Raw genomic sequence first — 24,089 nt, 5'->3', positions numbered from 1 at the left:
CCTGCAGGATGTGGGTGTAGCGAGATGAGAGAACTTTGTACCAAAACATTTGCTCCCTGTCTCTGAACCAAGTTATGAGAACCAAGCAGCTGGATTGTCGAAAGGTCACCTTTGCCAACTTTCAGCATACAAGGACACCATCCCGAAGATGCACAGAATTGTAAACCCACTAATTAGCATCAACATATCTCAGCACTGGAGAAAGAAAGTTCACCAAGAGTTCTCTGTTTCTGCAAGGCTCCCCCTCCTACTGGGGAGGGGGGGTGGAAGTGAGAGAGGCGTGAACTGAGAGGAGGAGTTAGATTTACATTATTTTATGTACCAATAGGGAATTACATAACCAGAATTCGGGGATGTACTTTTTGGAACAAAGGAAGAATTTCTCTGTATAAAAAACACGTGCATTCTAGGTAAAGCCAGAGAGATTCACTTACTTATGCTACGGGGATCTGCTAGCCCCCTGCTAAGCATATGGGTGCAAGTTCTTCTCTCCATTGCATATTCTGAACTGACAATATATTTTTCTGATATGTCTCTGCTGCTGTAATACTGTAAGTTTTTATACTAACAATAAATGAATATTGTCTGTTTTGGAAGATACAATGTCGTCTTGTAGTTATTCCAATGAGGTAAACAAAGCAGCCTTTACTTCAACCTCTCGGAAATATTTTCTGGCCATTTCAGCTGGAGATATGATGGGACACTTTGGAAAATTTAGAAATCATAAATTGTTTTTCCTTAATTTTTTTTCAAAGTTCTCCATCTTATGTGCAGTATACATACAATCTTTAACCATTTCCACCTCCACTTTTTCCATCTCCTTTAACTTGTCATCATGTCTCTCCAACTTTTCATTCATTTTGGATAGTAATACCCCGTTGCTCCATCTTAGAAAAGACAGTTCTATAATCAACTTTAATAGCAGATAAAGTCAGTTTAAGATTGGAGTCCATGACCAATATGGCCTGTGATAGAGCTTCCATATTCACTTTTTCTGGTTTTTCAACTCCCCATAGTTGATGGCAATCCCTCCCAAAGCATCTCTCACCTCTTCCACTATGGAGCCAATCATCTAAGTACGGGTGCACTTCGATCCCAGCCTTGCGGAGGTGTGCTGCCACCATCACCTTGGTAAAGGTGCAAGGCGCCATTGCTAGGCTGAAGGGGAGCGCCGAGAACTGGAAATGCTAGTCCAGTACATGGAACTGCAAGAACCTCCTGTGGGCCAGAAAAATAGGAATGTGAAGATAGGCTTCTGTCAAGTTGAGGGAAGCGAGGAATTCCCTTGGCACCACTGGGCTATTGTTTATTGATAGCTTCTATACTGCTACTAATGACTGGGGAGTCTGAGAAGTCTCCTTGCGGTAGTATGGCACCTTCAGAGTTGCACGGACAGCCTCGAGGTCCACAATTGATCTCGTGAGCAGAATATTTACATTTACAGTCATGAAAAAATTAGGACACCCCATGAAATATTCAGTTCTTTCTTAAGAAATGTTCACATATTAATGTCAAATCTCTTTTTTCTCTCTGGAAAAGAAAGTGATATAATTGCAGGTAAACAATAAAACATTTATTTCCTTGACTTACTCATGAAACAAAAGATATCCACAAAAATGGAGTGTCCTAATATTTTCACATGACTGTATTTATTTATTTATATACCACACTATCACAAGTCTAGGCAGTTAACATATCAGACATTCACAAGCAAGTACAGACCTTACAAATCTCATAATTAAAAATAAGAAAAAACATTTCCCGGGTATCTGTCTCTTTCTCCAGCATCTACTGTCCCAGCCACTCACCATTTTCCTCTTCCCTAGCAATTGTCCATCTACTTTACCTAGTTTTTGCTCCTCCTTATCCCACCATCTCCCTAGCCTAGTCCTTCCTTTCCTTCTTCCCCTTCTCGCTGTAACAGCACCTCCATTATCTCCCCCCTGCAGTCCAAACTTTATCATCTTGCTTCCCCTCCCCCTCTCCAAAGAACATACAGAAGCAGTGATGGACCAAGAACTTTCCTGCACATGAGTGTAGAATATAAAGTACTCTTATTAGCAATGCACTACCCAACAGTTTGGTTTTCTTGCCTCTCTTTAGCACACTGCAGGTACTATTGGATGCAGACTCTGCTCTTTGACATCTTTTGACATAATAATACAACCAACAGAATATTTGTGACCCTGAAGCGGTTTAAACATGGCCCCGTGTCTAATCTTTTTATCTGTTGGTGCTTTGCTAATAAGAGTGCTTCATATTCTATACTCATGTGCAGGAAAGTTCTTGGTCCACCCCTACTTCTGCCTGTTCTTTTCCTCTCCCTCTCCGTACCTGCATAAGATCTTAGCAGAATGGCAGGAGAATGTATCTTTGCTCACACAACTCTGTCTTGTCTAGCTTTGCGGGCACCATGAGACAGTTTCAAGTTTATTTAAAAAAATTTTTATACCGCTTGTTCAAATTTCTAAGCGGTGTACAGCAATAAACTATCAGCATAAGTCAGAGAGGTGCCAGCAAAGGTGCATGCCCCCCCCCTGCTAGAAAGGGCAAAGCTAATGATGCAGGTTTTTGGTGTCTTTGAGCTGAACCAGTGCCTCACTGGCTTGCCCCTTAAACTGGCCTTGCATACCGTAGTCTAATACCATCTTCTATACTTTTTCTTTATATGTCCCTATTTCTCTCCCTTCCTCCCACCCCTTACCTTTCACTTCTTGTTCTGTCCTGTAGCATCCCCTCTACTGCAGGTTCCATAGAATCAAGGAGTAAACAGAACATCAGGAACTGACTGGAAAGAAAGAGCTGGGGAGGCAAGTACAACTGTGCAGGCCTGCAAAAAGCATTCTGACGTGATAAAGAAGTGACTCACTCTGCCCTGGAAGGAAGCACTGGAGGGAAGACGAGAACAATGAAATAAAAGGACAAAAAAGAAAACCAGGAGGACTACAGAAAGTGATGGGCGGCAAGGATAATAAAAACATCCACCGTCCCCAGCAAAATCCTCCTGCAGATTAAAATTTTAACCTTATGTATATATCCACGGCAATAGGATAAAAGGCCCCCGACTCGGATCTTTCAGTGTAATGAAAAAAATAAAATCTAATTCACAAATATAAAGATCAATTAAAGACACCCCCCCCCGGAAAACTCCCTATTTGTTCAATCTATGAACCAGAATACAGCAAGTCTGTCCGATCCTAAATCAAAATATGAATTGAATGAGTAGTTCGAGAGGCTATTAATAAAGCTGAAAAAGGCGACTGAGACTACCAGAAGTATCACAAGATAAATTAAAATTAAACAGAATAAAACATTTAACTGCCAAAGAGTTCGCTTCTTAAAATAAAAACAGTCCAAATTTGGCTACACAAACGACGAGCAGAATGTCTGGCTCTGGCAATGGTGTAAATTCACTTCTCCCTGCAACAAAAGGCTTGCTCCTCTTTCCCTCTCTCTCTCTTCCCTACTGAGCTGATCCGATTGGGCTACAGCTGAGGGGGAAGTGAAAATGAAATTGACTTTTCCGAGAAATGTGGAAAGCAGCTTAGCGCACCAATCGGAGGCTGGAGTAGGCCTGTGCGTTTCTAGGGTTTCAGCCACACCGCCCTTCAAGGCGTCCTTCCCCTCCCCCTACCTCAGAGCACACACGAAACAAACAAACTGGGGGGAATTTCCACCCGCGGCTCTGTTTCCTCTCCTTGTTTTGCTTTCGATCTGCAGGCAGAGCCTAAACCGTAACTTAGAAGGGTTTGGTTTTTTTTTTTTTTCCCCCCAAAAGGTTGTTCCTGTTTATTTTACTGGGGTGTTTTAACTTCTATTTTCAAACACTGAAACACTTGGCTTTAAGTGATTATCAACTACCAATTTTTGTAAGGTAAAATTTTTCCTCTTATTTCTAAAGTCTGTACTTCGGCATTTAAGGCTGGAATCGCTTGCAAACAGGAAGTGTCCACTTGCAAAATGTTCTAGATAAAAGGTCAGCGCTGTTGGGTTCATCTGATTTTAAGTTTTGATATATGAGGTTTAATTTCACTTTTGGATTTAAGGATGATGAAAACTGGGAAGGTAAATCAGTGCGCTTCAGGCACAGCTTACTGGTGCAGCTGAAAATGAAGTAGTTTGACGTATTTAGGAGATTTTAAATTCATTTTTCGTTTAAAAATAGGACAAATACCGGTTGTCACGTACCTTTCATGTGACTACAGTGTAATTATAATTATTTTAGAATTGTACAAAAATGAGACATTTAAGCAATTACTTGGCTGGCAGGCAACTTAAAAATATAAAATTCTGAAATGCATTATTTTATCGGTGGCTTATCTCTTTTACTCGGGTCGTGTCAAAAGACATTCTTAACGTTTTACGATTGTGGTAACAGGTTTTTTTTTAACATATTCCTCATATAGCAAAGTACAATTTAAAGAAGTATGGTGGAAAATGAGAAATGTTTTATTATTTTCTCAGTGTAGCTGTATGCTTTCAGTAGAATTGGTAACATTGTAAATACTTCTATATTTAAGATTTTGTATGCAGGTGTAGAAATGTAGTGCTAACTTATGGCGTTAGCATGGATTATATATTTAATTTCATTGCTGTTTGGGAATAGATACATTATTAAATGGGTCGGCTCTCGGCTCGAATAATTTTGCTGTAGAGGGCCGTACGGCATCTCATTAGTTTACCTGTTTCTTGTCCTGGTGGAGCCTGAATGTAAACTTATTTTTGTTAAGGGTACATTTGACTGGTTAAAAGGGAGGAAGCCACAGCGCTGTTCTCCTCTGTAAGCAGCTAAAATGGAGTACTTCTTGCATAAGGGAAGCATGAAAGCCTCCATATCAGAGGCCCTGTAAGTCGTTGCAACAGTTTGTCCTGCTCTCTCCCTTCTCTTTGCTTCAGGGGAAACCTACTTTCCCCCATTAATCTTTATTGTGATGAAAATATTTTTTAACGTTTTTAATTATTTTAAATGCTTAAGCTTGGAACGGCTAGTCTTAGCGGGAGAAGGGGCGTAAACGAAGCTGAACAGGCCGAGTGCTACACTTAGAAGTGAATAAGCTCAAACGGAGCACGGGATCTGCAGGCTCATGGCCGCCGCGCCAAAGACTCGCGCACTTCCTGCGGCCACCTCTCCGGTTCCGAGCGGAGTATCTGCAGTACCGAACTCAGCATCTCTAATTCTGTCTCTAGCTTTACCGGCATACATTCTAGAGGAGCCAGAGGTTTTTGACATCACAGTATTATTTGGACCGTGAGTTGCAGTTTTAATTTTAAACAGTTAAACTACAACAGCGGCCTACTACTTCCAATTTTCTCCGCAGGAAAGCTTTCCCCCTCTTCGCCTTTCTCTGGTTTCTTGGGGAGGACCAGCAGATGATGGATGTCTCACTTAACCAATGGGAGTTCAAAGGCGTAAACGCAGGGCCAATGTGTGAGCTCCGCTTCTGTTTTTCAGTACTTGTGTTATGTGAATCCGTTGTGTTATTATTAATTCTTTTATATTTTTATTTCTATTTTTGTGGGTTCCCTTGTCTGATGATTTGTACCTTGTTACCCTAGGAGGGTCGGATTTTTCTGGAACTTTTGTGTGGTGGTGGTGTTTATTTATTTTTACTATTTAGCCTGTCCTCCCAATAAATCCTAGAACAGGTTTTAAAAGACAGGTAACAAAAAAACGGAAGAAACCCAAAATAATACGATGACTACCCCCATTATTATTGTGGTCTAAGAAAGGATATTAAGATATTAATATTATATGATTTTTACTTTGAATAATTTTTCTTTCCTGTGTTTCACTTAGCAAGAGTTATTCTTGTGAATTGTATTTGAAAGTTATAAATAAAAAAAGAAAACCAAAATAAGACAAAACTATTAACAACATAAAATTCTTAACAAATGTCATATAACCGTTTTAGGGTTACCATATGGCTCCAGAAAAAGGAGGATGGATTGAGACATCTGGGTTTTACTTTCATTGAAAGCAGTGGAACAATTTAAGAAGGCCAGTTGAAAGAAATATCTTTTAAAATTTATAAATGATTCTTCCTTTATCGGTTCTATAGGGAGACTGTTCCACAACCTTGGAACTAAATAAAAAAATGCTCAATCTCTAGTTGAGGCAAGATGGGCCTTCGAAATATGGGGAACAGTTACCCTACTGTCATTTAAAGCTCGCTATAAACGCCTTGGTGCATAAAATAATACCATGTTGGAAAGATACAATGGTTGCAACTCTATGTGCCAACATCAAGATCTTAAGTTTGATCCTAAATTCCATTGGCAACCAATGGAATTTCAGATTCAAAGGTGTTACATGATTCTGAATATAAGCCTGGCCTAGCAGCCTGATCGCAGCATTTTGAACTTTTTGTAGGCGCTTTGATTGTGCAGTTCCTGCATAAACTAAATTACCATAATCCAACTTAGATAATATGAAAGCATGAATTAACGTATGCAATGCTTTCTCATTCAAGAAATCTCAAATGGCTCTAAGCCAGGGGTGTCAAACTCAAATCACATAAGGGGCTAAAATCTAAAACACAGGCTACGTTGCGGGCCAAATTTTTTATTAAGATACTTACCCCCTTTTTTGCAAAGGTATGCTAAACGTTTTAGCGCACTAACTGATTTAGTGCGTGCTAAATGCTAACACGCCCATTATAGTCTATGGACGCATTAGCGTTTAGCGCACACTAAATTGGCTACCGCACCTTAGTAAAAGGACCCGTTAGTCTTAGTAGAAGTATAGGGATACAACCTCTCCAACCCCATGCCGGCTCTGTGGTATAAACTAAATAAATAAAAAAAGCTTTTCCTCTCTCTTTTAGGTCCTAGTTCACGCATGCTGTCTAACACCAGCTCTGACCAGATACACATTTCAAATCTGACATATTGTAATCACAAAATAGAAAATAAAATTAGTTTTTTCTACCTTTTGTTGTCTGGTCATATTGCTTTTATATCATCTTGGTCACAGTTTCTCTTTCTGCTTTTTGTCTGTCTTCTACTAATTTTCTTTCCAGTGTATGCTGTCCATTTTTTCTCCTCATATTCACCCTTCTTTTTAAATTTTTAGCTACATTTCAGTACTCCATCGCCTCTCAGTCCCTACCTCTTCAGTTTCCCATCCCACTCCTTTCCCAGCCTCCTATTTCTTTCTATCTACTCCCCATTACCACGTCTCTCCTCTCTCTCCCTTTGGTCCAACATTTTGCTCCCTCTCTTTTCTGTACTGTGGTTCTTCTTCCCTCCTCCCTTGATGCTGAACAGTGAGATGGAAGGGACAAAAAGAGATGCTGCATCTATCCCTTCCACCTCCAGGCCTACCATTTCTCCCTCCCTTCCATCCCCAGATCCAACTTCTCTTCCTTTCGCTTCCCAACTGCCCCCATCCCATCTCTCCTTCTGTCTGTCTGCCTCCCTCCCTCCCCAAGGTCCACCATTTTTCCCTTTCTCTTCCCAACAGTTCTCCCTTCAAGTATCTCTTTCCCTGTTCCTCCACACCACCCCAGGTCCAACCTCTCTCCCTTCATCTCTCTCTTTTCACAGCCCAGCATGTCTTCCCTCCCGCACCAGTCCCTCTCTCCTCACAACCCAGCATGTGTTCTCTCCCGTGCCGGTCCAATGTCGTCAAGCTGAAAAATCTGCTGGCCTCAGCAGTGATTCAGCAACATTGTCCGTGGCTCCCCTTCCTGCTTTCCATCTGCTGTGGTCTGTCTCCAATGACGCGCAACTTCTTGTTTCAGCCAGGGTGGACCACAGCAGACGGAAAGCAGAAAGGGGAGCCATGGCTAACATTGATGAATTGCTGCCGGCGACATTGGACTGGCACAGGAGGGAAGACATGCTGGGCTGTGAGAAGGGGAAGTTCGAGAGCCTTGCCATGGGCCACATAAAATGGCCAGGGGGCCTTATGTTTGACACCTTGCTCTAAGCTGTCTTAGTGCCCCAAAACCCTTAGCCACCACAGATGACACTTGTTCCTCTAAGTTCAAATGACAATCTAAAACTATTTACTAACTTTATACTATCATTATGTAGAGAAAGATCTAAATGCGGGGTAAAATTCAGATGGCTAAATCCGTCCTCCTTTTTTCTGGAGCCATATGGTAACTTAAATTGTAAAGCAGTGGTCTCAAACTTGTGGCCCGGGGGCCACATGCGGCCCTTCAGGTACTATTTTGCGGCCCACGGTCTGTACTAGTGCTGCCCGCTCTTTGCAGCGTCCTCCGGCTTCCCCCCTGGCCTCCAGCTCTTACCTTCAGATAATTACAGTAGCATGCAGAAAGGATTGCCAGTGCTGTAGCGATCCTCAGCATCATGTTCCCTCTGCTGCGATCCTGCCCTTGACGTTAAAGGAGGAGCAGGAGCAGGACCGCGGCAGAGGGAACATGTGAAAGCCGATGGCAGCCTGCAAGGAATGTTACAGCACCGGCGATCCTCTCTGCAGGCATGGTAATTAGCTGAAACTAAGACCGGGAGGCCAGGGGAGAAGCTGGAGGACGCTGCAAAGAAGGGGGGAACATGCAGGCCTTTGGGGGGGGGGAGATTTATAAACTATAAAGAGTTTTACCTCATGCAAAATTGTCATTTCTTTAATAAGACATTAACTTTTTTTCCTGCGTCCCTCCAAGTACCTACAAATCCAAAATGTGGCCCTGCAAAGGATTTGAGTTTGAGACCACTGTTGTAAAGCATAGTTTTTTTTTTGTTGTTTTTTTAAATTTTATTTTTATTAATTATAACTATTTCACAAGTAGAACAACTTGTTTAAGGAAATACAGAGCCATAATCCAGCATGAAAATAAATCTAAGTACAAATTAAGAAATAATAACAATTTTATAGAAATAGCTCTTCCTTAGACCACAAACAGAAGGAAAGGAGGAATCAAAATTACCGAGAGATAAGTTACAAGAAACTATTTAGGAAAAGGCTTAATACGTCAAACCCCCCCAGTTACAAATTATTTGAACCTGACACTCCATATCTGATAAATCCTTTGAGGTCCAAAAAGGATCTTAGTTGATCGGGTGCATAAAATATATATTTCAAACCCATATATTTAGTAATACACTTGCAGGGGTAGGTTAATATAAAGGTAGCACCCAATTTATTTGTCTTATCTCTCATTGCAAGTAAAGTATAGTTTTAATAGCTTTCCTAAATTTCCAATAAATCTACAAAAGTGTTAATGCATCTCCCTCTATAGATTACTCTCTTATGAACTTGAAGACTTTACGTATGCTTAGTAAAACCCTGGCTTTTGCAATTTTCTGGAACTTTTAAAAAAATGTTATTACAGTCTAAGGGGGTAATAATAAAAAAAAAAAAGTCTAAAAAGTGTCCTAAATGGCTACTTGGACGATCAAAAAGCCTGATCGTCCAAGTACTCATAACCAAAGCTGGTTTTTAGACGTATCTAAAAACAGCTTAGGCCTTTCCCCTGCCTCTAAACGCACAGAGAGAAAAGAGGCATGTTTAGAGGAGGGGAAAGGGCGGGAGGTGGGCCGACCTACACCTAGGCGTACAACAGGTATAACCAAAACAGTTTAGTCGGCACGTAGACCTTTTTGACTTAGACGAAATAAAACCAGGTCTAAGTGCCGAAAAAGGGGCCGCTGAGCTGATGGCTGCTGGCACCATCAGTTCAGCGGCCCGGCAACCTAACCATTGCGGCAGGAGAGATGCCTCATCTCCCCTACCGCGATGCCATCATTCTTCTACCCGAATTGCCGCGTCCCGCGGCAGTTCCGGTAGGGGAGTGATGGCATCGCAGTAGGGGAGATGAGACATCTCTCCTGCCGCGATCCATCACCCCCCCTCGCAATTAACATCGGGGCAAGAGGGAGCTCAAGCCCATTTGCCCCAGCCAACCGCGGCACCCCCGACATATCGGGGCGGCTCCCCACGCTAGAAACTGCTATTGCAGTTTCATAAAAGAGGGGGGGGTTACTGTTTTAGATACCTTATCTTACATTACAGGTATGATTTTATATAGCATGTATAATTCTATGTAATGATATGCTGCTTGTAATCTGCCTAGTTATCCCAGGTCAAGCAGGCAGCATATTCTCACATGTGGGTAACGTCATCCACGGAACCCCGACGCTGACAGCTTTTCAAGCAAACTTGATTGAAGATTCAAGCTTGCTATGCTGCACCACGCATGTGCATGCCTTCCCGCTCCACTAAAGGGCGCATCCCCACCTCGTGGTCCTCAGTTCTAAAGTTTCCGCGGAGCCAGAAGCCCTGTTCGTGTGTCTCTCCGTGTGAAGTGCCTTCTAACACTGCGGCTTTGTTATTTTTTTCGAAGTCGTTGTGCGTTTTTGTTGTCTCTATGTTTCAAAAAATAAATAAATAAATAAATAATGTAATGTAATGTAATTTATTTCTTATATACCGCTACATCCGTTAGGTTCTAAGTGTTTGATTTTGCGTTCGGTCCTGTTTCCAACAGTGGCCAACCCAGGTCCCAAGTACCTAGCTAGATCCGAAGAAGAAAAACAGATTTTATGCTGCTTATCCTAGGAATAAGTAGTGGATTTCCCCAAGCCATCTCAATAATGGCTTATGGACTTCTCCTTTAGGAAATTATCCAAACCGTTTTTAAAACCTGCTAAGCTAACTGTTTCAACACATTCTTTGACAACAAATTCCAGAGTTTAATTACACGTTGTGTGAAGAAATATGTTCTATGGTTTGTTTTAAATCTACTACTTAGTAGCTTCATCACATGCCCCTAGTCCTAGTATTGTTGGAAAGAGTAAACAAGTGATTCACATCTACCCTTTCCATTCCACTTTGGTATTTTATAGACCTCTATCATATCAACCCTGAGCTGTCTCTTCTCCAAGCTCAAGAGCCCTAGCCGCTTTAACCTTTCCTCATAGGGAAGTCGTCCAATTATTTTGATCATTTTTGTTGCCCTTCTCTGTACCTTTTCTAATTCTACTATCTTTTTTCTTTTTTTCCAATGTGTGGCCATACCGAGTGATATAAGGGCTTTATAACATTTTCATTTTTGTTTTCCATTCCTTTCCTGATTCCTAACATTCTATTTGCTTTCTTAGCTGCCGCCAAACATTGAGCAGAGGCTTTCAACGTATCCTCAACAATGACACCTAATCCTTTCCTTGGTTAATGATTCCTAACATAGAATCCAACATCACTTAGCTATAATTCGGGTTCCTCTTTCCCACATGCATCACTTTCCACTTGCTAATGCTCACATTAAATGTAATCAGCCATTTTGATGCCCAGTCTCCTAGTCTCACAAGGTCCTCTTGCTGTTTTTCACAATCCTCTTGCAATTTAACAACCTGTGAGTGACTTGAAGGGCTGAAGTTAGGACCCAAAGTGGTGAACTGGGTCAGAAACTGGCTGTCGGACAAACGCCAGAGGGTGGTGGTTAATGGAAGTCGCTCGAAGGAAGGAAAGGTGACTAGTGGAGTCCCTCAGGGTTCGGTGCTGGGGCCAATCCTGTTCAATATGTTTGTGAGTGACATTGCTGAAGGGTTAGAAGGAAAAGTGTGCCTTTTTGCAGATGATACCAAGATTTGTAACAGAGTGGACACCGAAGAGGGAGTGGAAAATATGAAAAAGGATCTGCAAAAGTTAGAGGAATGGTCTAATGTCTGGCAACTAAAATTCAATGCAAAGAAATGCAGAGTAATGCATTTGGGGATTAATAATAGGAAGGAACCGTATATGCTGGGAGGAGAGAAGCTGATATGCATGGACGGGGAGAGGGACCTTGGGGTTATAGTGTCTGAAGATCTAAAGGCGAAAAAACAGTGTGACAAGACAGTGGCTGCTGCCAGAAGGATGCTGGGCTGTATAAAGAGAGGCGTAACATAGAAACATAGAAGATGACGGCAGAAAAGGGCTACAGCCCATCAAGTCTGCCCACTCTGCTTACCCACCCCCTGTCTATGCCCTAATGACCCAATTTTCTTATCTTGACCCTCGTAGGGATCCCACATGGGTATCCCATTTATTCCTAAATTCTGGCACGCTGTCTGCCTCGATCACCAACACTGGAAGCTTGTTCCAATGATCCACTCTCTCTGTGAAGAAATACTTTCTGGTGTTGCCATGAAATTTTCCGCCCCTGAGTTTGAGCGGGTGCCCTCTTGTGGCCGAGGGTCCCTTGAGAAAGAAAATATCATCTTCCACTTCGACATGTCCCGTGAGGTACTTAAATGTTTCGATCATGTCTCCCCTCTCCCTACGTTCCTCAAGAGTGTAGAGCTGCAATTTGTTCAGTCTCTCTTCGTACGAGAGACCCTTGAGCCCCGAGATCATCCTGGTGGCCGTCCGTTGAACCGATTCAATTCTGCGCACATCTTTACTGTAATGTGGCCTCCAGAATTGCACACAGTACTCCAGATGAGGTCTCACTATGGCCCTGTACAATGGCATTATGACTTCAGGCTTTCGGCTGATGAAACTTCTATTGATACAACCCAATATCTGCCTTGCCTTAGATCAGGGGTGTCCAATGTCGGTCCTCGAGGGCCACAGTCCAGTCGGGTTTTCAGGATTTCCCCAGTGAATATGCATGAGATCTATTAGCATACAATGAAAGCAGTGCATGCAAATAGACCTCATGTATATTCATTGGGGAAATCCTGAAAACCCGACTGGACTGCGGCCCTCGAGGACCGACATTGGACACCCCTGCCTTAGATGAAGCCTTCTCCACTTGATTGGCAGTTTTCAAGTCTGCACTGATGATTACTCCTAAATCTCGTTCTGCTGAAGTCCTTGTTAAAGTTTCTCCGTTCAAGAAGTACGTCCTGCATGGATTTCCGCTTCCGAGGTGCATGACCTTACATTTCTTAGCATTGAAGCCTAGCTGCCAGGTTGAGGACCAACTTTCCAATGTAAGCAGGTCCTGCGCCATATAATTCTGTAAACTGCATTCACTTACTATATTACATAGTTTGGCGTCATCGGTGAATAGTGTTATTTTACCTTGAAGCCCTTGAGTCAGATCCCCTATGAATATGTTGAAAAGGAGTGGACCCAGGACCGAGCCCTGCGGCACTCCACTGGTCACCTCCGATGTTTTAGAGAGGGTACCATTAACCATCACCCTCTGAAGTCTGCCACTCAGCCAATCATTAACCCATGCAATTAGTGTCTCTCCTAACCCCATCGATTCCATTTTGCTTAGCAGCCTGCGGTGTGGGACACTGTCAAAAGCTTTACTGAAGTCCAGGTACACAACGTCCAAAGACTCTCCCAAGTCCAACTTTCTTGTTACCCAGTCAAAGAAGCTGATGAGATTGGATTGGCAGGACCTACCCTTGGTGAATCCATGCTGACTGGGATCCCGAAGATTCCCTTCATTCAAGATCGTGTCCAATTTGTTTGGAATTAGTGTTTCCATGAGTTTGCACACTATTGATGTGAGACTCACCGGTCTATAATTCGCAGCCTTTGCCCTGCAACCCTTTTTATGCAGAGGAACGACATTAGCTAATTTCCAGTCCAGGGGAACTTTCCCCTTACTTAGGGAGAGATTGAATAGCTCAGCCAACGGTTTCGCCAGGACATCGCTCAATTCTCTGAGCATTCTTGGATGCAAATTGTCTGGTCCCATGGCTTTGTTCTCCTTGAGTCTTGCCAGTTCACTGTAAACTTCACCTGGTGTGAACTCAAAATTCTGAAATGGGTCTTATGTGCTTTGTGTTGTCTTCAACTACGGACCGTGTCAGTAGAAGGAAGAAGGTGTTGATGCCCCTGTACAGGTCATTGGTAAAGCCCCACTTGGAATATTGTGTTCAGTTTTGGAGACCGTATCTGGCGAAAGACGTAAGAAGACTTGAGGCGGTCCAGAGGAGGGCAACGAAAATGATAGGAGGCTTGCGCCAGAAGACGTATGAGGAGAGACTGGAAGCCCTGAATATGTATACCCTAGAGGAAAGGAGAGACAGGGGAGATATGATTCAGACGTTCAAATACTTGAAGGGTATTAACGTAGAACAAAATCTTTTCCAGAGAAAGGAAAATGGTAAAACCAGAGCACATAATTTGAGGTTGAGGGGTGGTAGATTCAGGGGCAATGTTAGGAAATTCTACTTTACGGAGAGGGTAGTGGATGCCTAGAATGCGCTCCCAAGAGAGGTGGTGGAGAGTAAAACTGTGACTGAGTTCAAAGAAGCGTGGGATGAACACAGAAGATTTAGAATCAGAAAATAATATTAAATATTGAACTAGGCCAGTACTGGGCAGACTTGCACGGTCTGTGTCTGTGTATGGCCGTTTGGTGGAGGATGGGCTGGGGAGGGCTTCAATGGCTGGGAGAGTGTAGATGGGCTGGAGTAAGTCTTAACAGAGATTTCGGCAGTTGGAACCCAAGCACAGTACCGGGTAAAGCTTTGGATTCTTGCCCAGAAATAGCTAAGAAGAAAAAAAATTTTTTAAAAAAAATTTTTAATTGAATCAGGTTGGGCAGACTGGATGGACCATTTGGGTCTTTATCTGCCGTCATCTACTATGTTACTATGATTGGTACTTTGATGCTTTCAATATTAAACATGTTTTTATTGGTTCTTGGTCATTCAATTGAAACCAACAAACCTGCCATAGTCATTCTTAAAACTGAACAAATAACTCGCTTATAATCACCGCCACCACACTGAAAAGAAGGGGGCAAAAAAACCTTCCAGATCTTGCAGTTTTAAAGATTTTAATCTGTTGATCCATCTTTGTTCCCACTGATTTCCACCTCTCTTATTATCGCAAATCTGAGAGTGCATGATTATTTTCCAAACCATGTTGAATATTTGGTGCCTCAATCCTCTTTCTCTTCAAACTCGATATATGTTCATTAATATGTATTTTTAAACTTCTTACTGATTTTATTACATGGGCATAATATACCATGCACAGTAAAACTTGTGTTGCAAAATTACTCAAATGTTTGAAATTGTGGAATCTCCCACCTAATGGATTCATGAATGATTTGGATTGCATAGTTATCATAACATTTGCAGGACCCGCATTTGAAATGTCCTATAAGTCCATCGGATGTCTTTGTAAATGTTTAAGATAAACATGCTGGACTCAAAATTTCTTCAATTACGTCCTTGTCCATAAACTGTTCTTAAATTCATGTATTCAAACACAAGATGGGATTGTACAATACTCCATTTCTTCCATATTTAAAGCTGGACTAGCATTTGAATATTGCATAACAAATGTCTGTGTATCTTTTACAGGTTGTTGTTTTTTTTTTGCTTTTAATAAATGTTCTCTATGATTATATTTAGCTCGATGAATAGCTTTTTTAATTAAATTCTTACAATAACCTTGCTCTTGTGAATTCTGCATTAATGACTGTGAATGTATATTTTTGACCTTTGCAGCTGCTCCTCTAAAGTTTCTTTTTTACCATTGTCCTCATGTTATCATAATCTCCTTTTTTTAAAGTTAAATGCTGTTATATTTCATGTGTGAATTTATTCCAGGGATTATATCTAATCTAATATTTGTGCATCACACAAACCTAACTAGACTCTAGGTGACTCAAAGAAAGAAAAGGGTAGCTGGGGTAAAGAGGGTAGGGTAGGAGAGGAAGGACAGGGGAAAGGAGAAGAAGAGCCTAATTGTACTAGCAGAACAGGTGTCCATAGAGATCTTAGTCATACTAAGCAAAGATAGGTGCTTATAGGAATCTTATAGGTATTAATTGTCAAACAGTAGAGTTTTCAGTTTCTTCCGGAACAGAGCATGGTTGGCTTCTGTTCTTATTGTCTCTGCAAGATCGTATTGCTATAGCAGACTAGTACTTCTGCGATTAAGGATAGTCTTTGGTTGCATAGGCAATGTGAAACTATTGAAAATCATATGAGAGCTTCAAATCTGAGAATATTGAATTTCCCCAAATGTTCACTGCTCTCGTCAGAGATCCTACTTCGAAAATATTTTAAAGAGGTGCTAGAATTGAGCAATGCTGAAACTATAGTGTTGAATAGATGTTTCTATATCCCAACTAGAGGGTCAGTTAACCAAGAGGGAGGAGCTTCTGGTGGATCTGATCAGAAGAAAGATCCACTGGAAAATTTAACATTATTTCTTGAAACAACTCAGGATGAAATTTCTGAAAGGGCCTCAGAGAATTGTAAAAGCATTGTTTAGAAAAATTATTTCTTAAAAAAGGATTTCCTGTTCTTTGGGCAGAAACTATAAATGTTTCTGGATGTTTATAGGGCTACCCAATATAGGCAGAAACAATTTCTTCAATATAAATCTCGAGTATTATCCTTGAGAGTAACTTTTTCCCTAAAATTTCCTGCCAAATATATGGTTACCTATTTAAATATTTCATATGCTTTCTTTGAACCTGATCAGTTGGAGTGATTCCTGATAAAGAGATGGATGTTCAAACAAAAACTTAATAAGTTATCTACAGGCAGTATATATTTTCTTTCTTTGTCATTCCTTTGATGGTTAAAATCTCTTAGAATGCTTCCTCTCTTTTCCTTGATGTGGACTCGTATTGCTTTAGAACAGTGTTCTTCAACCTTTTTACACCCGTGGACCGGCAGAAAAAAAATAATTATTTTGTGGACCGGCAAACTACTAGGACTAAAATTTAAAAATCCCGTTTCCGCCCCATCTCCGCGAGCTCGGTCCCCACAAATCATCTGATCCCATCCACACAAGCCTCAGTTATGATTTTATATTGAATGTATTTTATTAAAGTATAAAAAGAAACAATATTCTGTAGAATTGTCATTTTATAAATACAAATAATTCTGAGCAAGGATCAACAAAACCCCTGTCTCCCCTCCCCTTCACATATATCCCCTCTACTATCAAGAAAACTGAACAAGCCAAATTATTACAGAATGCTACACAGAATATCATGCTAACAGAATACTGAAGTAACACATGACAGGAATAGTTTTAGGGGAGTGCAACTAGGGCAACTGCCCCCTGGTCAGAGAGCGCCCTAAGCCAGCTGAAAGCTAAAGAAGCACTGCCTGGGTTTTGCAGTCCCCAGTTATGTCTAACACCAGCTCTAGCAGGATATATATTTCAAATCTGATATATTCTAATCACAAAATAGAAATAAAATTATTTTTTTCTACCTTTTGTCGTCTCTGGTTTCTGCTTTCAATCTTTTTTTCACTCTCTTCCTTCCAGCGTATGCCCTCTCTGTCTCTTCAATCCAGCATCTGCCCCTTCCATCCACTATCTGTCCTCTCCCCCTTCCATATGGTATCTGTCTTCTTTCTATGTCCCTCTCTCCTTTCCATCCAGCTTGTGCCCCTCTCTCCTATTTACATGATTCATTCCAGCTTCACTGCTCTCTTCATTTTTATCTCTCCTACACCAGATCTATCATCGTTGTCCCTCTACTTATTTTTCTGCTGACCCCTTCCTATCATCAATCTCTCTACTTTCTTATGCCTGTGTCTCCCCTTCCCCTCCTCTAATCTCTCTGCCAGCTGTTTCCTTCCTTTTTTCATTCTCCCTTCCCTCCTCCTCCTGTCCAGCAGTAACTCTCTTCCCTTCCTCCCCTCCCAGCAGCATCTCTCCGTCTCCCTCTCCAGTAGCAGCTGTCCCTTTTTTTTCCTTGCCCAGCAGCTTCCCAGATTCCTTTCCCTCCTCCCCTCCCAGAAGCATCTCTCCTTCTTCTCCCTCTCCAGTAGCAGCTGTCCCTTTTTTTATCTTGCCCAGCAGCTTCCCAGATTCCTTTCCCTCCTCCCCTCCCAGAAGCATCTCTCCGTCTCCTTCTCCCTCTCCAGTAGCAGCTGTCCCTTTTTTTCCTAGCCCAGCAGCTTCCCAGATTCCTTTCCCTCCTCCCCTCCCAGAAGCATCTCTCCTTCTTCTCCCTATCCAGTAGCAGCTGTCCCTTTTTTTCCTTGCCCAGCAGCTTCCCAGATTCCTTTCCCTCCTCCCCTCCCAGAAGCATCTCTCCTTCTTCTCCCAATCCAGTAGCAGCTGTCCCTTTTTTTCCTTGCCCAGCAGCTTCCCAGATTCCTTTCCCTCCTCCCCTCCCAGATGCATCTCTCCTTCTTCTTCTCCCTGTCCAGTAGCAGCTGTCCCTTTTTTTATCTTGCCCAGCAGCTTCCCAGATTCCTTTCCCTCCTCCCCTCCCAGATGCATCTCTCCTTCTCCTTCTCCCTCTCCAGTAGCAGCTGTCCCTTTTTTCCCCTGCCCAGCAGCTTCCCAGACTGATAGTGGGTTTCTCCCCTCCCAGCAGCTCTTCTTACTTCCCAGCGCAGCGATTCACGAAGGCAGCCTCGGGTCCTTTGTTGGGTCGCGCCGCCTCTGAGGAAAGAGGAAGTTGCATCATCAGAGGCAGCCGCGACTCAGCAAAAGCCCCGAGGCTGCCTTCGTGAATCGCTGCGCTGGGAAGTAAAGGAGAGCTGCAGAGAGGGGAGAAAGCCACTGTCGGAGGCTCCCCAAGATCTCTCCGGCCCAGCGCACGCTTCCGATGCTGATATTGCCGGTCCTGCACGGACCGGCAGGAAGTTCAAATGAGTCAATCTTGCCGGTCCTGCGTGGACCGGCAAAAATTTCCTGCGGACCGATACTGGTCCGCGGACCGGCGGTTGAAGAACTGTGCTTTAGAATACTATATGTATTACCGTATTTTCACGCAAATAACACGCACCCGTATAAAACGCGCACACGTGTATAGCGCGCAGAAATCACGATGATAAGCACAAAAACTTTGGTATAACGCGCTCACGATTATACCGCGCATGCTGCCCGACTCTCCGTTCACCCCCCTGACTTCCGTGCACTGCCCCGCCTCTCCGTGCGCTGTCCCGACTCTCCGTTCACCCCCCCTGACTTCCGTGCACTGCCCCGCCTCTCCGTGCGCTGTCCCGACTCTCCGTTCACCCCCCCCTGACTTCCGTGCACTGCCCTGACTTTCCGTGCGCTGTCCCGACTCTCCGTTCACCCCCCCTGACTTCCGTGCACTGCCCCGCCTCTCCGTGCGCTGTCCCGACTCTCCGTTCACCCCCCTGACTTCCGTGCACTGCCCCGCCTCTCCGTGCGCTGTCCCGACTCTCCGTTCACCCCCCCCTGACTTCCGTGCACTGCCCTGACTTTCCGTGCGCTGTCCCGACTCTCCGTTCACCCCCCCTGACTTCCGTGCACTGCCCCGCCTCTCCGTGCGCTGTCCCGACTCTCCGTTCACCCCCCTGACTTCCGTGCACTGCCCCGCCTCTCCGTGCGCTGTCCCGACTCTCCGTTCACCCCCCCCCCCCGACGTCCGATTCATCTCCCCCCCCCCCCCGGCAGGACCATTCGCACCCCCACCCCGAAGGACCGCCGACTCCCCGACAATATCGGGCCAGGAGGGAGCCCAAACCCTCCTGGCCAGGGCGACCCCCTACCCCCACCCCGCACTACATTACGGGCAGGAGGGATCCCAGGCCCTCCTGCCCTCGACGCAAACCCCCCTCCCCCCCAACGACCGCCCCCCCCAAGAACCTCCGACCGCCCCCCCAGCCGACCCGCGACCCCCCTGGCGACCCCCACGACGCCCCCACCCCCCTTCCCCATACCTTTGGTAGTTGGGCCAGAAGGGAGCCCAAACCCTCCTGGCCACGGCGACCCCCTAACCCCACCCCGCACTACATTACGGGCAGGAGGGATCCCAGGCCCTCCTGCCCTCGACGCAAACCCCCCTCCCCCCCAACGACCGCCCCCCCCAAGAACCTCCGACCGCCCCCCCAGCCGACCCGCGACCCCCCTGGCGACCCCCACGACCCCCCCACCCCCCTTCCCCGTACCTTTGGTAGTTGGCCGGACAGACGGGAGCCAAACCCGCCTGTCCGGCAGGCAGCCAACGAAGGAATGAGGCCGGATTGGCCCATCCGTCCTAAAGCTCCGCCTACTGGTGGGGCCTAAGGCGCGTGGGCCAATCAGAATAGGCCCTGGAGCCTTAGGTCCCACCTGGGGGCGCGGCCTGAGGCACATGGGCCCAACCCGACCATGTGCCTCAGGCCGCGCCCCCAGGTGGGACCTAAGGCTCCAGGGCCTATTCTGATTGGCCCACGCGCCTTAGGCCCCACCAGTAGGCGGAGCTTTAGGACGGATGGGCCAATCCGGCCTCATTCCTTCGTTGGCTGCCTGCCGGACAGGCGGGTTTGGCTCCCGTCTGTCCGGCCAACTTCCAAAGGTACGGGGAAGGGGGGTGGGGGGGTCGTGGGGGTCGGCCAGGGGGGTCGCGGGTCGGCTGGGGGGGCGGTCGGAGGTTCTTGGGGGGGGGACGGTCGTTGGGGGGGAGGGGGGTTTGCGTCGAGGGCAGGAGGGCCTGGGATCCCTCCTGCCCGTAATGTAGTGCGGGGTGGGGTTAGGGGGTCGCCGTGGCCAGGAGGGTTTGGGCTCCCTTCTGGCCCGATATTGTCGGGAAGTCGGCGGTCCTTCGGGGTGGGGGTGCGAGTGGTCCTGCCGGGGGGGGGGGATGTATCGGACGTCGGGGAGTCGGCCGGGCAAGAGGGCTTGGGCTCCCTCTTGCTCCGATCGTGGATGCGGGTGCGGGTGGGAGCGCGTGCGAGTGGTCGTTCGGGGTGGGGGTGCGAGTGGTCCTGCTGGGGAGGTGAATCGGGCGTCGGGCGGGGTGGGAACTATGTTTTAAAACTTTCGTATACCGCGCTCACGCATATAACGCGCGAGGGGTATGCGCGGTAGGTAAAAACGCGTATAACGCGCGCGTTATATGCGTGAAAATACGGTATAAATTGTTATATTTCATTAAAAAAAAAGAAAGAAAAGGAATCCAGTATATAACAGATTATCTCATGCATATTCATTACCCTAATCCTGAAGAACCCACTGACTTAGTATGCCTCCAAGAGAAGGTGTATGAAAAATGTAGTTTAGTATTTTCTTTTTAGATACATATATTGTTTGAAAAGTTAAATTGCCTTAAACCTTAGTTATTCTTTTTTTGCACAGCAATTTTCTCAAGCTCATTTGAGGTTCCAGCTCAGTTGGAAGCCGCCTACTGGTACAAGGAGTGGTCTTTGTTTCATAGGATGATGGTGCTCCCATACTTTTGTTTTTTTTCCCATCAAGCCCCATCAAAACAGTTAGCTAGTTATTGTACTTATATACTACTACTTCCCCACTTATATACTACTACTTCCAAAGAATGAGCCCAAAGTTTACAAAAAAAGAATCAGAGAAAATGACAATGCAAGATAAAGCCACGCCTTTTACAAAATAGAGAGTCTTCAAGTTATGGCGAAATATCATGTAAGAGTGAGACTGATTAATAGAAACTGGGAAGGAGTTCCAAAGTTGAGCAGCCTGATAGGAAAAAGTTGTTCCAATATCTTTTTACAATAAATCGCTTTGAAAGAAGGGAAAAGCAACATACCAAAAAAGAACTTTGTCACACCCCAACATGAGATGGAACGTAAACTAGTGATAAAAACTCTTCTGGAATCAGCCCACTGAAAAGTTTAAAAACAAAACATTGAAAAGTGGCACCAGAGGGGTGCTGGTTCTGACTCTACCGGCTGCGCAGCTGCATGGCTGCCTGATACAAGGTACACAGGTGTGCATCTTAGAAGGAGTATTGGTGATGGTCCTTACAGAGTTGCAGTGAAGTTGCAGACTTGGTTCAGTTGCAATTAAGTTCTTCTGTGGTTGCCCTTAACTGTTACTCACAGATCTGGTAACTCAATAACATTCTTGTTGCTGTATGGCAAATGCATAATTTTTATAAGGCAGCAGTCAGTACTTGACGGAACAAAATAAAAGCAGGTGTACTTTAGTTCTTGTGAAACTGTAGTTTGTATTTACTTTTCAGCTATCTAATCTCTTCTGACACCTTGGCTTTTTGCCTACATGGTAGCTGCTCTAGTGCTGTTTGCTTTGGTGAAGGGAGTATAAAGGAAAAGGTTTCAAAGCTGCTAGAGACTGCTCTGTATTTTATTTTATTTTTTTATCTGCATTCTTGTGACCTTTTGAGCTCTGATCATCATGAGATTGGCTAGTTGGAGCGGATGCTAAAACCTTTCTTCTTCCCTTCCATTCCAGACTCTCACTGGTACAGAATATGGTGGATATGATGTGGTACTCTTTCACTTCCTGCTCCTTCTCTCCACTGCTCCAGTTACTACTGGTATCTATTTGTTTTAGCTTCATTTGTTATGGGATGATGTAACTACCTTCTCCTTTCTGCCTTCATGGACAGCTGTAATGCCATTATCTTTCTCTTAATGTTTCTCCAGAGACTTGACAAGGGATACAAACTCTTGGAATCTTTGTGTTAAACCTGCAGACTTCCCAGGTTTGTGTTTGCTGCAGTCAGATAGTTTGAGCCTCATTTTCCCTCTGTAGTAGATGGTTCTCAATTCCATCTCTCATAGCTCACAGATATATTTTGGAGGAGAAACCCAAAATTTACAAATTAACTTGCATCTTTGAACAATGTGTACATAACTCATACATATCTCATCATGGATAAAGTAGATACTTCATGAACCTTGAAGTTGAGAACTACTGCTGTTGTATAAAGCCTGAGTGATGAAACTTTGGGTGAAGGATATGGACTTTAGCTTCTTCCAGAACTGTAGCTAGTTCCTTTATTTTGGAGATCATTGATCCAGGCTTCTTCTGGAAATATAGGGAGAATACGAGAACTTTGGATGGCCTTAGCATTGGTATACCCCAAGAACTGGAAGTTCTAACATTTTTTTCATCTTTTACCCATTTTCTCTGATCTTTACTGACATGTTTCTATTCCCCCCCCCCAAAGATGGCACAGCTGGATAGTTCAAGAAGCCCTATTTAATCTAAGGGCTGCATTATTCAAGGTATACTTTCAGTACTGCTTGTAGGCCAGCAGGTACTGCCATAGTAGAGACATTCTTCTCTCCAATCTTTATACATTTGAATGCAGTAACTTTGTATAAATGTTCCTAGATTCTACTGGCCCCAGAAGATGGGAATCCACACATGAATAAATTATTATTATTATACTGCAGCCTGAGACATTAAAAAAAAAAAGTAACTTTTATACTCGTATACAGTTTCCATCTAGTGAACATCACATTGATTATGAACCTAAGCTGCAGTTGCTGTATGATTAACAAATGTGATTTATAGAGAGAAAAATACAGTGAAAACCTGAAGTGGCTTCAGCTCCTGAGGATGCCTGTGTGACGAAACACAAGATTGTAGGGCTGGCTTGAACATTTTGTCAGTTGTTATTCAAGAGAGAACAAGATCTTATCGTGAAAGCAGGAGTTTAATCCATGAAGCACCAGTTTGGCAAGGACATTTTAAATAAAACACTGGACAATGTGGAACTGATTATCCAGGTTTTTGGGGCAACAAGGGCATTTGCCTGGGTTGTCTGTTGAAATAGGTGTTTGTTATAAGTCAGAGGGTGGTATATTCAATATATTTATAATATTTATGAAAAAGTAAGGTTGATTAATAAATTATTAATGGTGTGTGCATATATGTATTAGTTTTTCTCTTCTTCTAAATGTATGTTATGTGGTTAAACAAGAAATAGGGGAAGATTTGTATTTGTACTTTTAGCAGTATTGATTGGGATTCCATACATATTCATTGTGGATATCCTGAAAACCTGACCTGACTCCGGCTCTCGAGGACCGGAATTGACTACCCCTGATCTAGGTGTTTGACAACTGTCTCTAGGTATTTATCATATATTGCAATTTTAAATGCCATTACATCACTCTGTGTATAAACAATGCAGAGATCTGACCATTCTTCTGCCAGACAATGATGAAGACTTTGAAAATATCTCCCAGGAGTGTCTTTCAACTGCATGATGGACAATTTTGTGGCAAGCAAAATTGGCTCAATTTCAGTGCCTTTGCCAAGCCTTAGATAAGTTGAACAACAAAGGTAATACATCTGAAAGCATCATCAGAGAGGAAACAAAATTGTACGTTTTAATACATCTGCTTAATCCTTCAGCTGTGATGTCATTTCGTTCAGTGGCCTCTTTCCAGCGCAGCTATGACACTCATCATGCACTGTCGTAGTGACTGTACTGCAGAGTCATGAGACAGCCATCTAGTGTCACTGGCCATATTCAGCTTAATCTGGGGAATGTTCAGAATATTTT

The 24,089-nt window shown here is 43.9% G+C and overlaps 1 protein-coding gene across 11 annotated transcripts in view; it reads left to right on the top strand.

The window, feature by feature from the left end:
• Positions 1 to 3,622: 3,622 nt before the first annotated feature.
• Positions 3,623 to 24,089, top strand: part of IRF2 (interferon regulatory factor 2) — a 158,987-nt gene continuing 138,520 nt past the window's right edge. Inside the window, exon 1 of one of the 11 annotated variants that reach the window (XM_033943347.1) lies at positions 3,623 to 3,874. The gene's annotated coding sequence lies outside the window, so the exon portion shown is untranslated. The other 10 variants (XM_033943262.1, XM_033943298.1, XM_033943310.1 and 7 more) reach the window with 10 other exon arrangements.

Source organism: Geotrypetes seraphini, chromosome 1 (assembly GCF_902459505.1).
Source record: "Geotrypetes seraphini chromosome 1, aGeoSer1.1, whole genome shotgun sequence".
In the NCBI taxonomy this organism is placed as follows: domain Eukaryota; kingdom Metazoa; phylum Chordata; class Amphibia; order Gymnophiona; family Dermophiidae; genus Geotrypetes; species Geotrypetes seraphini.
Note: the sequence above shows the minus strand (reverse complement) of the source record. Positions and strands in the feature narration are given on the sequence as shown.